The 13,544-nt window shown below is 39.3% G+C and overlaps 1 protein-coding gene across 3 annotated transcripts in view; it reads left to right on the top strand.

Moving 5' to 3' along the window:
- CRH (corticotropin releasing hormone) overlaps positions 1–13,544 on the top strand; it is a 177,941-nt gene that overhangs the window by 62,739 nt on the left and 101,658 nt on the right. For all 3 annotated transcript variants that reach the window (XM_034668136.1, XM_019796541.2, XM_034668137.1), the window contains one exon: positions 12,586–12,778. The gene's annotated coding sequence lies outside the window, so the exon portion shown is untranslated. The remainder of the gene's footprint in view (positions 1–12,585; positions 12,779–13,544) is intronic.

Raw genomic sequence — 13,544 nt, 5'->3', positions numbered from 1 at the left:
AAATTACATTTATTTATTATTTTGCTTTTTCAGTGCCTGTTTCCCGTACTAGAAATAGCTCTGTGAAGGCAGAGTTTTTCTTTTTGTTTAAAAATTTTTGCTGTTTCCTAGCACCTAAACAAAATAGGTCTTCAATAAATATTTATTGAAGGAAAGAAGAAATCCCAAGAGATAGAGAAGATGATGACATTATAAGGAGGAGGAAGAGTGTACTGAAGTCTTAAAATATATTGTCTATTTGGACAATAGGGCTGAGATTTTTTAAAAATTTATTTTAAATTTATTTTGTTTTTTGAGAAGAGAGTTGAATTTTTATTTTATTCATTTGTTGATTAGTTCAACAAATATTTATTGAGTACCTATTGGGTACCAAGCACTGTGCTGGGGATTTAAAGGTAAGAAAAGAGGTCTGTGCCCTGCTGGGCACCATAGTCTATGCAGGAAGACAGGAGCTGAAGAAGAAATGCCAATGCAATGTATGTTATGAAGGAGAAATGCAAGTTGTTGGGCAGCAGGTCCCATCAGGCTCCTGGGGAGTGGGGAGGGGCCTCCAGGCTTTCCCATCTGCATAGCTCTGTGTAAATGTTTGCCAAGAGAGCGAGTGTCTGGGCCCCAGAGCTGCCCAAACTGGAACGCTGGGAACTCCATAATCTTAGAATCCTCACCATCACTTATGCTGTTTGAACACTTTTTAGGTGCCATTGTTTTCCAAGCCCTGGCTTCTTTAATCCCCATAGCAGCCCATCATTAAGGGTTCTCTTATCATCACTCCCCTATTTTACAAACAAGGAAGCTAGGGCTCAGACTGGAGTTCCCCTAACTGGTAAGAAGTGGAGCCCAGGTAGATGCCTCCAGGGCCCATGCTCTTAAACCCTACCACCTCCCCAGGGAGGAGAGCCCATCTCTACCTCTCCTCAGCCTTGCGTACTCAGCTCAGCTTCCACCTGCCTCCCTGGTGCACTGGTTGCCTGAGTTGCCTTTCTTTAGCTTCATTTGTACAGAGACAGTGACATGAACAGGTTCTCCTGACCCAGGATGGTTTTGGTGGAAAACAAAATGCTATTCATAGTCAATGCTAGGATCAAGGAGTATCCTCTTCTTTGGGAACTGAGCCCTGGCTAATGGTCCATATGGATTGTCTGATGTTCTTTACCCCACCAGTGTCCATGGGCATAGAGTTAGTACTGGATGTTCCCAACCTAATGGACGATTCATTTCACTGATGGCTGCTCTCTTCCTTCCTCCGGTTCTCAGGTTCATCAACGAGACAAAAGTTCCATAAGAGGGATTTCTTGGTATAGAGATTAAGAGGGCAGACTCTGGAGCCAGATAACTTGGGCCCAGATCCTGTCTCTGCCACTTACTGGTGATGTGACTTTCTTTGGCCATGTGACTACATAGTTCATCTGTAGGCGAATCCGTGTGGTTCTGTGGCACATGTGGAAAGTGAAAGGGCCATTTTAACACTAAGAAAAAAAAAAACCTATAGCTGTTGTTTATTGAGCACTTACCATGTGCCGTGCACAGGCTAAGTACTTTATATCACTGTCTCATTTTATCTGCATACTCATCCTAGGTAGGTATGGCATATTGCATTTTTAAAAGATAACTACCCAATATTTTCCATCCCACATGTGGTTCTTGAAATGTGGTATTGATGCTCTTCCCATAGAGTGATGAGGTTTATATACCTTTTCCTTGAAATCGGGTGGACCTTTGTGACTGCCTTGACCAGTTGAGTACAACAGAAGTGATACTGTGTGACATCCAAAACCGGGTCATAAAAATGCTGTGTACTTAAAAAAAAAAAAAAGCCATGTACATACTTTGCTGTCTTGGGTCACTTGTTCTTGAAACCTGGCCATTTATTGTGAGAAAGCCCAAGCCACATGCCAAGGCCATGTGTAGGGTATTCCAGCTGATAGCCCAGATTACATCCCATGAAAATGCCAGCATTAATTGCCAGATCTGTGAGTGAGGATGCGTTCAAGGTGATTCTAGCCAAGCCACTATCTGACTGCAAATACATAAACTCTGAGTGAGAACTCTCTAGCTAAGGGAACTGAGGCTTTGAGAAGGGAAGAAGCCATGGTCTTGTGGCCAGTAAGTGGCAGAGCTAACATAAGAACTCAGGATCCTTAAAGTCTTGACTGGAGAAATGAGATGAGGGGATGATTTCTGCATAGAGGTAGACTTCATATATTGACCCAGAGGGATCCAGCTAAGACCACAACTTCAGAGGCTATTGACTACTTTATTCCTATACATTTATTGAGTTCCTCTTCTAAGCTAGATACTGTGTTATGACTTGTGAATTTAAAGTGAATAAACTGTAGCTTTTGTCCCCAAGGGGTCTATGATCTAGATGAGGAAATAGACTGTTGATCTCTGTACTCCTATGTATTCTCCAACATTGGCAAAGACTGAGAAGTTGCCATATAAGACATTGAAAGGATTTCCTGGCCTAAGGCAGTCTGTCCTACCTCCTCAACTTTGAATATATCCAAAGATATCACAGTGAAATAGGAGTAACTGGTTATTTCCATATTTAAGCAAGGGTTCCTCTTGCATGACTACTCTGAAAAGGAGTTCTCATGACCTTAAGGCTTTTTACTTGAGTAGAAGAAATAGTGACTTGTATATCCAGTATCCATCAGAAGAAGGTGGGTGGATTCCTTCCTCCCTGCTGTATTTTTATAATAATTTGTTGGGTAGCAATCATATATACCAGGTTAGAGATACAAAAATAAGACAAGATCCTTGCTCAGAGTCTAGTGTGGAGGGAGAGACAAAAAGTGTTATTAAGATAGTAAGACGGTCATTCCAGTGGAGGTAGGGATAGGTGCTAGGGAAAGACAGAGGAAGAATCTCCTCCTTCTGCAGTGGAGTCAGGAAAGGCTTTCCAGGGAAGCTAGGCTTTGAGCTGGCCGTGAAGAATGACAACTTTCCAGATGTCCATCGAGGAAGAGGGCAGCCTCCTAGAGGCTGGAGGAGGGAGGAGCCTGTGTAAATAGTTGAGGAGGCATGATATGTTTGAGGATCTGTAAGAAATTTAGTATTGTTGGTTAAAAAAGAGGAGGGGGGAAGGGCCAAGAGGTGGAAAAATAAGTGGAAAGTGAAGTCTGGGACCAGAATGCAAAGGATATGCTGTACAAGTACAGGTGTTCGCCTTTTATGGTTTGGTGTGCTGTTATAGCTACAGTTAGAATGATCTGGGAACCTTTCAGAAAAGACCAATGCCTGGTCTCAATTCCAGAGATTCTTATTCAATAGATATGGGGTGAGGCCTAAATATCAGTATTATTTTCAATTTTTTATTGGAATAAATGATACATGTGTGTCTCCATTGTGCTGTTCTTCCGCACCTCCACTATATATCTCTTTCCTTTTGTGTATTCTCCTAAATGTCTTTATTTTTGGCCCTGTTTCCCTAACTCCTGATTGGCTATCATGACTCAAATTTAGTATCACTTACTTCAGGAAGCCTTTCCTGACCTTTCCTGGCTGGGTTATGAATCCTTTTCTGTAGTTCCATAGTGTCTTGTGTATAATTTTCAGCGAGATTGGTATCTATCCAGTTGACTTGATTTAGTCTTGGATGTCATACCATGAATGAATTATTACATCCAGACTGAATCCAATGGGGGAGGCAAAATTGAGTGCTAATATCAGAAGGGTGGTGGGTACTGGGCATCAAAATAACAATTTTTTTCCCAATACTATATAAACCTGTATTGTCCCTGGAAATATTTGAAGTGGTTGTCTCTCTACTGGACTAGGAGTTCCCTAAGGGCAAGTACTATGTGGTATTGATCTTTGAATATTTAGCGCTGAGTCAGGTTCCTGGCTCAATAAATGTTGAATGAATGGTTCCTGCTCTCAGATTTAAAAATATAGTTTATGTCTAAAGTGTTTCCACTTTATTTTGTCAAGTCCCCAGGACTTCAAGGATGGGGGAAAATTTGCATAATGGCTTTTGAAATTATCATCAACCAGAAAACATCCTTAAGAATTTTATTAGCTCCTTTCCATTTGGCCTCCTCAGAAATGTGAGGGTCAGTGATAGGAGAGAGGCAGGCAGGCTGAGCAGCTGGGATCCAAACCCACTAATTCCATGGGCAAGTGTCCTCTGTCTCTGCCAGAATTCAGGTTGATGATAAGAAGGAAAGTAGAGGTTCCTGGACTCAGGTTGAGAGGTGCCCACCCATATTAAATTGGGTCTGCAGGCACTGTGGAGGTAGACAATGTTGCTTTACTTCTGCTTTATCTGCTGAACATTATCTAAGGATCTCTTTTAACTTACATTTAAAAATTGGAGGGAGAAAGAAGCCAATAGATAGGCAGTGAAGTTTGCATTTAATTGCTAGTTTGTAAGCAATTTTCCTAAGTGCTACTTCATTTCAAAGTTGTCATTTAATGGGTATCACAGTGTTTCTCTGGAAAAAGGAATGTGTTTCATTGAACTCACTACTCCTTCAGGGACAGACTTGGATTTAGTTTTATGAACAATAATGATTTTTTCATAAGGTGTACTTTGCTTCCACACAGGGTAGTATGATTCATAAAATCAAGTTCTTATGCTTTCATTATCCTTTCCAGGAATAAACCCTATTTCCTACAGCTATAATTCCCATTGTAAACCAGCTAGGTCCTTTTGCATAATACTGTGCAATTGATTGTTATCTTGTGTAGCCACATTAAATGTCACAACATGCTTTAGAATGAGAGATGAAAGAGGAGAAGGAGGAGGAGGAGGAGGAGAGAATAGATGGCAGAGTAGCACCCTGTGGGGCTGAATCTCCCCCTGCTTCGAAAAGAGACTGTTCCCAACACCCAGATATGGTGAAGAAGATGGAACAGATGGTTGAACTTTTTTACTGAACTCACCATCTCCATAGAAGTTTGCTCTGAGTGATCAAAGCAGTCTTTCCAGTGCTGAAGAATGAAGGGTTTACTTTAGAACTGCTCTCTTCATTCCTCTTCCCTCCCTCACTGGTCAAAACTTATCTGGGCAGGTTGGATTGCTGGGCTACTTATTTAACCTAACAGAAATAATGAGTGCTGTATTGCCTATGTGACATTCATTCTTCATGCACCCTCTCACCCCCATGGGCACCTTTATTTTCCCTTGGAGTAATGGGGGGGGGAGCGGGTGACCAAGAATCCTGCTTACCTACATTTCTCCCATCTGAGACCTCACAGCTGGCTCACAGGAAAGAGTCCAAATTCTTTGGCATGGGATACAACTAGGCAGCATAATAAAAGGATATTTTGGGAAAAATAATTTGGCAGCGGAAACCAAAGGCGGGGAGTAAATTAGCAGTCAATTAGAACAGTTTGGCAGGATTTGGGCCTCAACCAGGAAGACGTTGTGCCAGAACTATTATTTATTATTTAGAGAGAATTTGGCCAAAGAATATACATACACTGAGAGCCTATTAGGAACCAGGCCCTGTGCTAAGTGCTTTACATATATTATCTCATTTATGACAAAAGTAATTCCCTAACAGCACCCATATGTTTTTGTTGTGGCACTTTTTACAACTGGAAACTGTATTTATTTGTGTGGTTAGTTGTTTTAATGTCAGTCTCCAACCACTAAGTTTCCATCTATGTGCCTGTCACATAGTAGATGCTTGAAAAGTTTACTGAATGAATAAATGGCTATGTCTTGGTTACTACTCTTGTGCAACCTAGGTTTATGGAAAGAAACTTCATGGAATTCTAGGAGAACTGGATAAGCAGTATGCAGGAAGGGGCTAAGCCAGGCAGCTCTGGGAATCTCAACAACCACTAGAGAACTTGGCCATGAACCTGACAGCTCCTAAGGCTTCCACACTAGAACTTTCAGTTGAAATTCTGGAGAGAGATTCTGACTGGCCTGACTTGGGTCAGGTGTCGACTCATGATCCAGTCAGCTATGACCAAAAAGGTGAAGTCACATAATAGGTACATGTTTGCAGGATTCTTCTAGGGGTGTGTGTGTGTGTGTGTGTGTGTGTAGGCAGTTCTCAGAGGAAGAGGGTTCCTGGGGGCTGTGAAGATAACTTAAATGGTGTTTGCTATAATGTAGGACTAGAAGGAAGAATATGACAACAATGTATCGAGATGTTTTGAAAAGATGTGCATTATGGCACTGTGTCTGCATTCCAGGGTTCCAGTCCCAGGCTCAATACTTCCTGTGTGATTCTGGGCAAATTACTTTATCTGTCAGTCCTTCATTATTCTTATCCGCAAAGAGAGGATCATGATAGTTTTAGCCACTTAGACTTGTTATGAGTTTTAAAAGAGATAATGCATGTAAAACATTTAACAGTGCCTGGCATTGTGGGCACTTAGTAGATGTTAGCTAGCATCATTCTTACAATGGAAGATGGAAATTCATCTAGAATATCTTTATTCCTCTTAGTGAAATAAAGAATTCCATCAGGACTCTTCTAGGATAGTTAATGTCTGGGAGAGAGTAGGGCTTAGTGTGATGAAGAGTTTCAAATTTGGAGAAAGATGATTTTTAACAGCCCAAAATGTTCATAAGATCATCTGATCTTCAATTTTAAGAATTTATTAAAATGCCAAAGTAGATACAACATCAGTCTCCACACAGGCCCTTAAAAAATCAGTTTTTCCTTACTTGCTAGTTGTACTGGCAGTGGAGGACAGAGATTGCAATTCAAAAACATTAGCTCTTCACCCAGACTCAGTATTGAAGGCCAAGACCCATAGGGCTGTGCTAATAGGGAAGTGATGAGTTACCCATTGGACTGTTCAAGGCTCCTGACCTAATTGCCTATTAATGCTTTAAGTACAAGGTGAAAATCGTGTCATCTGTAGCTGTTGTAGGAAGCAGAACAGGCAATTGAATATTCTTATGGATCTCTTTGAATTAAAGATTACTGATTTTATTTCTTCACATTTAGCAACATATTATAACCTGAAACACACATTACAGATGTCAACCAGCACTGCTCAAAGCCTAATGAGTTCTTTTGTGAAACTTCGCGAGGGGCAGTGAGGAACAGCTTGGAGAAAGGCCTTTTGGAAACTGAAATGATTGTACTATCAAATATGTGGTTTTCTTTCAGTTTAATCATGTCCCCCTTTTGGTTCCCTGAAGTCTGTGTTCTTGCTTTACATGCTGAGGGATTTATTGATAACAGCACCCATTTTAGGTCAATTTAAGTAAGGAAGATTATAATTATAATAATTCCTTTGGGATTCTGATTGCCTTTTTTTTTAAAGAGGCTGTTTTTATTTTTTATTTATTTTTTTATTTTTTTATAATAATTTTTTATTGTGTTATGTTAGTCACCATGCAGTATATCCTTAGTTTTTGATGTAATTTAGTTCCATGATTCATCATTTGCATATAACACCCAGTGCACCATGCAATATGTGCCCTCCTTAATACCCATCTGATTGCCTTTTGATTCTATTATTTCCTTTGGTTGTCAGGTCATTTATCATTTAAATGCAGATGAATTGTAGGTTGAGCATTAAGGTGAAGGGTTCTCCTTTAAAAACATTTCACTCTATGGGGGATGGGCTACGTGGGTGATGCGTATTAAAGAGGGCACTTGTGATGAGCACTGGGTGTTGTGTGTCAGTGATGAATCACTGAATTCTACTCCAGAAATTCAGTTCATTAACTAAATTTAAATAAATAAAAAATTAAATAAAACATTCACTCTCGGTTTCAGAGAATCTTAGCACTGGAAAGCAGTTTAGAGATGGCTGACCCACACCCTATGTATTATAGAGAGAAAACTAGAGGCCTAAGAAGTTACATGATTAATTCAAGGTCACTCATCTATATAGGGCAAGTGATAGACTCTGGATTAACAGTTGAAGAGTTCTCTCCGCTGAATATCATGATCAAAAAAAGAAGTTATACATCCTATAGAAAAATTGGTTACTGTGAGAATTATTTTGTTTCACACTTTGTGGCTTTGATGTCATTGTTCAGACACTTAAACTTTTTGTTATTTTTTTCCAAGGTGCTTAGAGCTCTTACTAGTACACTTCTAGATAGAAGGTTCTAGGTACTTCTACAAGATGCAATTTCATGCAGTAAGTTTTGTGGCTCAGACATGGCTTTGTCTAACTTAATGATTCTCATATGCTAGCTTAAACCAAAAGACTCAGGATTAGTTATTGGTTCCTTCCATTTAACAGATGAGTGTAAATACACTGTATTTATTCCTTACATGTTTTGCTTATTTAATTACAAGATAAATAAAGCCCTCCAACTCAAATATAATATTAAGACAAGGCATGTGGGGGCGCCTGGGTGGCTCAGTCATTAAGTGTCCGCCTTCGGCTCAAGGCGTGATCCCAGCATTCTGGGATGGAGCCCTGCATCCAGCTCCTATGCTGGGAGCCTGCTTCTTCCTCTCCCACTCCCCCTGCTTGTGTTCCCTCTCTCGCTGGCTGTCTCTCTCTCTCTCTGTCAAATAAATAAATAAATAAAATCTTTAAAAAGAAAGAAAAGAAAAGGCAAGTGAATTGATGTATGCTCTTATTAAGGTGGTAATCTTTTAAACATTGGAAAAAGCTAAAAATCCTCTTTGCAAGTAGGTCTTGCTTGCCTCCCTTCCCCATTTCATATAAGAATTTTACTTGGGAAGCATTCCGACCCTTTTAAAAAAACATTTAATTTTTCTTTTTATTGTAAAGAGTGTACCATATACACAGAAAAGTGTGTGCAGAGTGAATTAGGAAATGTTGGGGTTCAGAGCCAACGGCCAAGAAAGAATTCTTGAGATGTCTTCAGTGCAAAAAAGGTGGTTTTATTAAAGCATGGGTATGGAACCTATGGCAGAAAGAACTGCACTGGGGTCATGAGGAGTGGCTGATCACATACTTTCAAGTTGGGAGTGTAAGTCTTTAAGCAATTTTGGATGCAAGGTTTCTGGGATTTTGAGGGGGCTAGCTGTTGTTAGGAAAAGGTCATTTATTACTGTCTAATAAAACCCTAGTCATGAGACTCTTTAGATGTATATCAGTGAGCCGTGTGCTTGGGGGATGATTGCCAACATATTTCTTTGGTGGGGGGTAGAGAAAGGAAGTTTCTAAAGGAATTTTTGTATGTTTAAAGTAGACTTACAGGATCCTGGGGGTTTCGGGCTAAGATTGCCTTTTGCTCTTAGCAAAGTATTAACAGAGGCAGCTGAGTTCCTAGGGGGATGTCACTGCCTGTTTCAAGGACTTGTCAATGGGCTGTAAGCAGTAAGGAAATTTAATTTTTTCTTTTGCCTTTGTTTTCCACGTCACAAACCTATGTGCATATTTTAAATATTTGTTGTAATAATTTTTTGGCTCTTCCTTATAATATCACCACCTGTTTATATTCTTCAACAAAAAATGAAGTATTAAAAACTTTATGTTTTATAACATGGGATCATACAGTAAGTATTCTTTCATTCAATACTGCGTTGTGGATGTCATCTTTCATTCTACACTATTAGTGAAATTCATTCACATTGTTGCATGTAATTGTAGTTTAAAAATGTTCATTCTCTATATGTAGCTAATTGAATTTAAATAAAAAAATTTTTTTAAATGCTTGTTGCTATATAGTATTGCAGTTGTGTAACTCTTCTATAATATATTTACCCATTCTACTGAGGAGGGTATTTAGGTTGCTTCCAGCTTGGGGCTAATATGAATGATGTATTGCAAATAAACTTGTATATACCTTCTGCTGAACATGTGTAAGACTTTCTATATGGTTTATACCTAGGAGGGAATTGCTGGGTTACAGTGCATGCCCATCATGAAATCGATTCATAATAATGACTATAATTGCTCTCCCAATATACAGTCTATCCTCATTATTTGCAGATTCTGTATTTATGATTTCTCCTACTTGATAGAATTTATTTGTAACTCCAAAGTCAATCCTCATGCTGCTTTCGTGATCAACTACAGACGGGTGCAGAGTGGCAAAATATTTGACTTGCCAATGTGCACATTCCCAGCTGAGGTTGAATCAGGTGGCACTCTGCCTTCTTTTTTCAGCTCTTTATAAACAAGTGTCCTTTACATGTCTATTACTGCCAAGTTTTTTATGTTTTTGTGTTTTTTGTTGATTTCACTGTTTAAAATGGGCCCTAAATGTAGTGCTGAAGTGCTGTCTAGTGTTCCTTAAGCACAAGAAAGCTATGGTATGTCCTATGGAGAATATATGAGTTTTAGATGTTTCCTCTATAAAGGCCTAAGTTATAGTGCTATTGGCCATGAATTCAATGTTGATGAATCAACAACATGTATTAAATAAGGTGTCGTTGAAGAGAAACACACATAAAACAAGTTTATATATTGACTGGTTGACAAAAATATTGTGACTAGAGACTTGCAGGAAACTAACCCTTTCTTTCCCCCAGGAGCAGTGGTTCAGTATTTGCTAATTCAGTGTTTGTGGCAACTTTGTAGAACATAACTAGTCCTGATAATAAGAATCAACTGTATGTAGCTGGATATATTTACACTTCTGCCAGCAATGGATGAGAGTTCCCAATGAGCCACGTTCTTGAAAACATTTATTAATGTCAGATTTTTTAAAATGTTGCCCATCTGGTACATGTGCAATAATATTCCACATATATGTTTTGTGATAATTTTTCCCAATCTGTGACTTGCCTATTCGTTCTTATTAATTGTGTGTGTGATTCTCTTCCTTTTCCTTCTCCTTCTTCAGAAAATAGAGGGTATAGAAATCAGAGGCTATGCATGATACACTTCCTATAGGTTTCTGTACTCCTTCAAAACAAAGTTTCTTTCTTATAAGTCACAAATTCACTTTATAGACAGTAAATTCAGATTACATATTGGAGTTATACTCATCTATAGCCTCAGAAGGTTTTTTGTTTTGTTTTGTTTTTGTGTTTAATATGAGCTAGTCAGGGGCCATTTTTGGACTCTTCTTTCTCCATGGGTTTGATCTCTTTATTCATAGATGATGTTTCAAACTCGTCAGTAACACTTGTGCTTTCAGTTATTTCTGTGACCAGTCAATTAGGTAGTAATTTAAATATTGCTGTGTGCCATGTGCTAGATGACATGGGGGCAGGCAAAGATGTACAGGATATAGATTCTGCCCACTATAATCTTACAGCATACTTGGGCAAGACAGGACCTAGATGCCTGAAACATACCATAGAATATCCAAGTGCATAGTATAGACACTTAAAAGACACTTTAGATTTAAAAATGTGTCAACCATGATACACAGTAGGTACATAATAAGTTAAAAAGGGAGATTCTCATTCCTAGTTTGGAGATTACATTATCCTTTTTTTCCCAGCTTTTATTTGAAAGTATATATTTATGTATTTATTTGCTCTCTTACTTATATTTTTTTTGTCTACCCATAAGAATGTAAGTTTCATGAGCTGGTCAGGTTTATTATGAGGAGGACACCTTGTAAACAAATAGTTACACATTGTGGGATAAATGATATATGAAAGGGGTGCTCTGTGTGCTATCGGGACACAAGAGAGCCTGTAGCCTGGCCTCAGAGTACAGAAAGAACTTCCTAGAAGAGCTAACATTTGCCTTGTGTGAGAAAACCCCAAGGATACATTTACAGCAGTGGGTAAAGTCAAAAGGAGTGCATATTTAACATTTTGTTAGATATTGCTTAATTGCTACATTGTGTTTTGAAGAATGAGTGGGAGTTTATCTGGCAGAGAAAGGTACAAGAAGAATGCTATTTTAGGCACAGGAACAGCAGGAACAAAGACATGGCATGTACAAATGATTGTGTAGTTTGGTGGGATGCGTGGTAGGGAATGGCCAGGCATAGGATTGTAAAAGAATTTAGGGCCAAGTTAAAAATTAGATGGGCTAAAGGGAGCAGGGGCAGCTCTCTCAGTGGAAGGAACCCACATCAAACTTTAAAATGTAAATAGGATGTAAGGTAAAGATGAGTAACAACATGAATTCATTTCTGTGGGTTGTATCTTCCCTCCCTCCTTCCCTTTTCCCCCTTATTTCCTGCATGCCTGCCTGGCTTCCTACCATTTATTCAGCACCTGTTCTATGTTAGTCACTGTTGTAGGCATTGAAGAGGACAAGGCAAAGTTCTGCTGTAATGGAGCTTGTGTTTTAGTGGAGGAGATACACAATGGGCAAATGAAAGAAGGCGAGGAAGGAAGGAAGGGAGGAAGGGAAGGAGGGAAGGAAATCCAGATGATCCAAGGTGGGAAATTTTTAAGTGAAAGAAGAGTGCCCACGGAGAGGGAGGTGGTCCAGACAGCCTGGAGGACAGATGCTTCACTCACCTCCTGCCACAGCCTTGCCCTATCCCAACTGATTGCAGCCTCACTGATCTCAGCATGCAGTTTCTCTCCTCTCTGAACTAATCTTCTGATTTTGTGATACCCATCTTTTGCCACCTTCTACTCTCATTTTTCAACTCTCCTGTTTCTCGTAAACTCCTCGCGGACAGGCTGAGCTTTTCCGTGTTCAGATCCCACAGCAGAGCACAATGCCTTGAAGCACAGAACCCTTATTTTAAAAATAAATGCCATTGTTGAAAAACTTAGCAAATTACATTATCAGTTTTTTCTTTTCTCTTGATTTTAGGTTGTTTGCCTGAAACATGATCACTACTACCGAGCCATCTTTTTGCTCCTGCTGAGTAGTGTCTGGCTGCATCTTCAGTCTTTGTGTTGACAGCCATATTGTTCCATTCTCCATAAGATGAAGGACCTCTCAGACTGTGCTCCTTACCTCATAATGAGAATTACCAGAAGGCCCGGATGGATTCCTAAACAACGTGAGCCTGCTGTCCTGCAAAAGTTTTTAATAATAAATGATGAGAAAAGCAGAAAGTGCAATATATTCATTTCTTTATTATGGAATATCCCTGTGGGTTTTTAGTGCCTAAATTTAAAAAAGAAAGAAAGCTATGATTTTGGGGCCTTTGTTTACATATCATGAAACAATTTCAGTTTGGAGTGCAATACTGACTCTCTGGGGATCAGAGGGATTTCCAGAGTTTATGAAGGCACCTTGTTTTTTTGTTTAACTGGAGATAGTTTTTAAAAAGGGTGATGTTAGATTATTTGTGACCAGTTTGTTTAAGCAGAAAATGGATTATGATTAGAAATATGGGTTAGACCCACCTTGAAAACCTTCAGAAAATTATAACTCCAGGACTTTGGAGGAGAAGTTATTTTTTCCAACATGGCAGTAAAGACTCAGTAGTACCAGCTTCTAAGAATGTGGAGTGTTTGAACTGGAAAAAGCCTTAGTGATCCAGCCTCTTCATCCTGTAGATGTGAAAATGAGATCCAGACCCATAAAAGGACTGACTGAGGATCACTCATCCTACGCAACAACTGAGGCATGATAACAACTTAGGTCTTTAGACCTGTTCACGTTTCCTTCCATTATTGATAGTGAAAGAACTGGGTGGGCTGTAAGATGTTTTACATATGTGAATTTCTATCATCCCATCATTTCAGTGTGCTGCCTCTTACCCTGATTTGACCTCCGTGGGCCTGAGTTTACCTGTCTATAAAATAGGTGGCCATATTTGA

This window comes from Ailuropoda melanoleuca, chromosome 9 (assembly GCF_002007445.2).
Source record: "Ailuropoda melanoleuca isolate Jingjing chromosome 9, ASM200744v2, whole genome shotgun sequence".
In the NCBI taxonomy this organism is placed as follows: Eukaryota; Metazoa; Chordata; class Mammalia; order Carnivora; family Ursidae; genus Ailuropoda; species Ailuropoda melanoleuca.
This window is presented reverse-complemented; position numbering and strand designations above follow the sequence as displayed.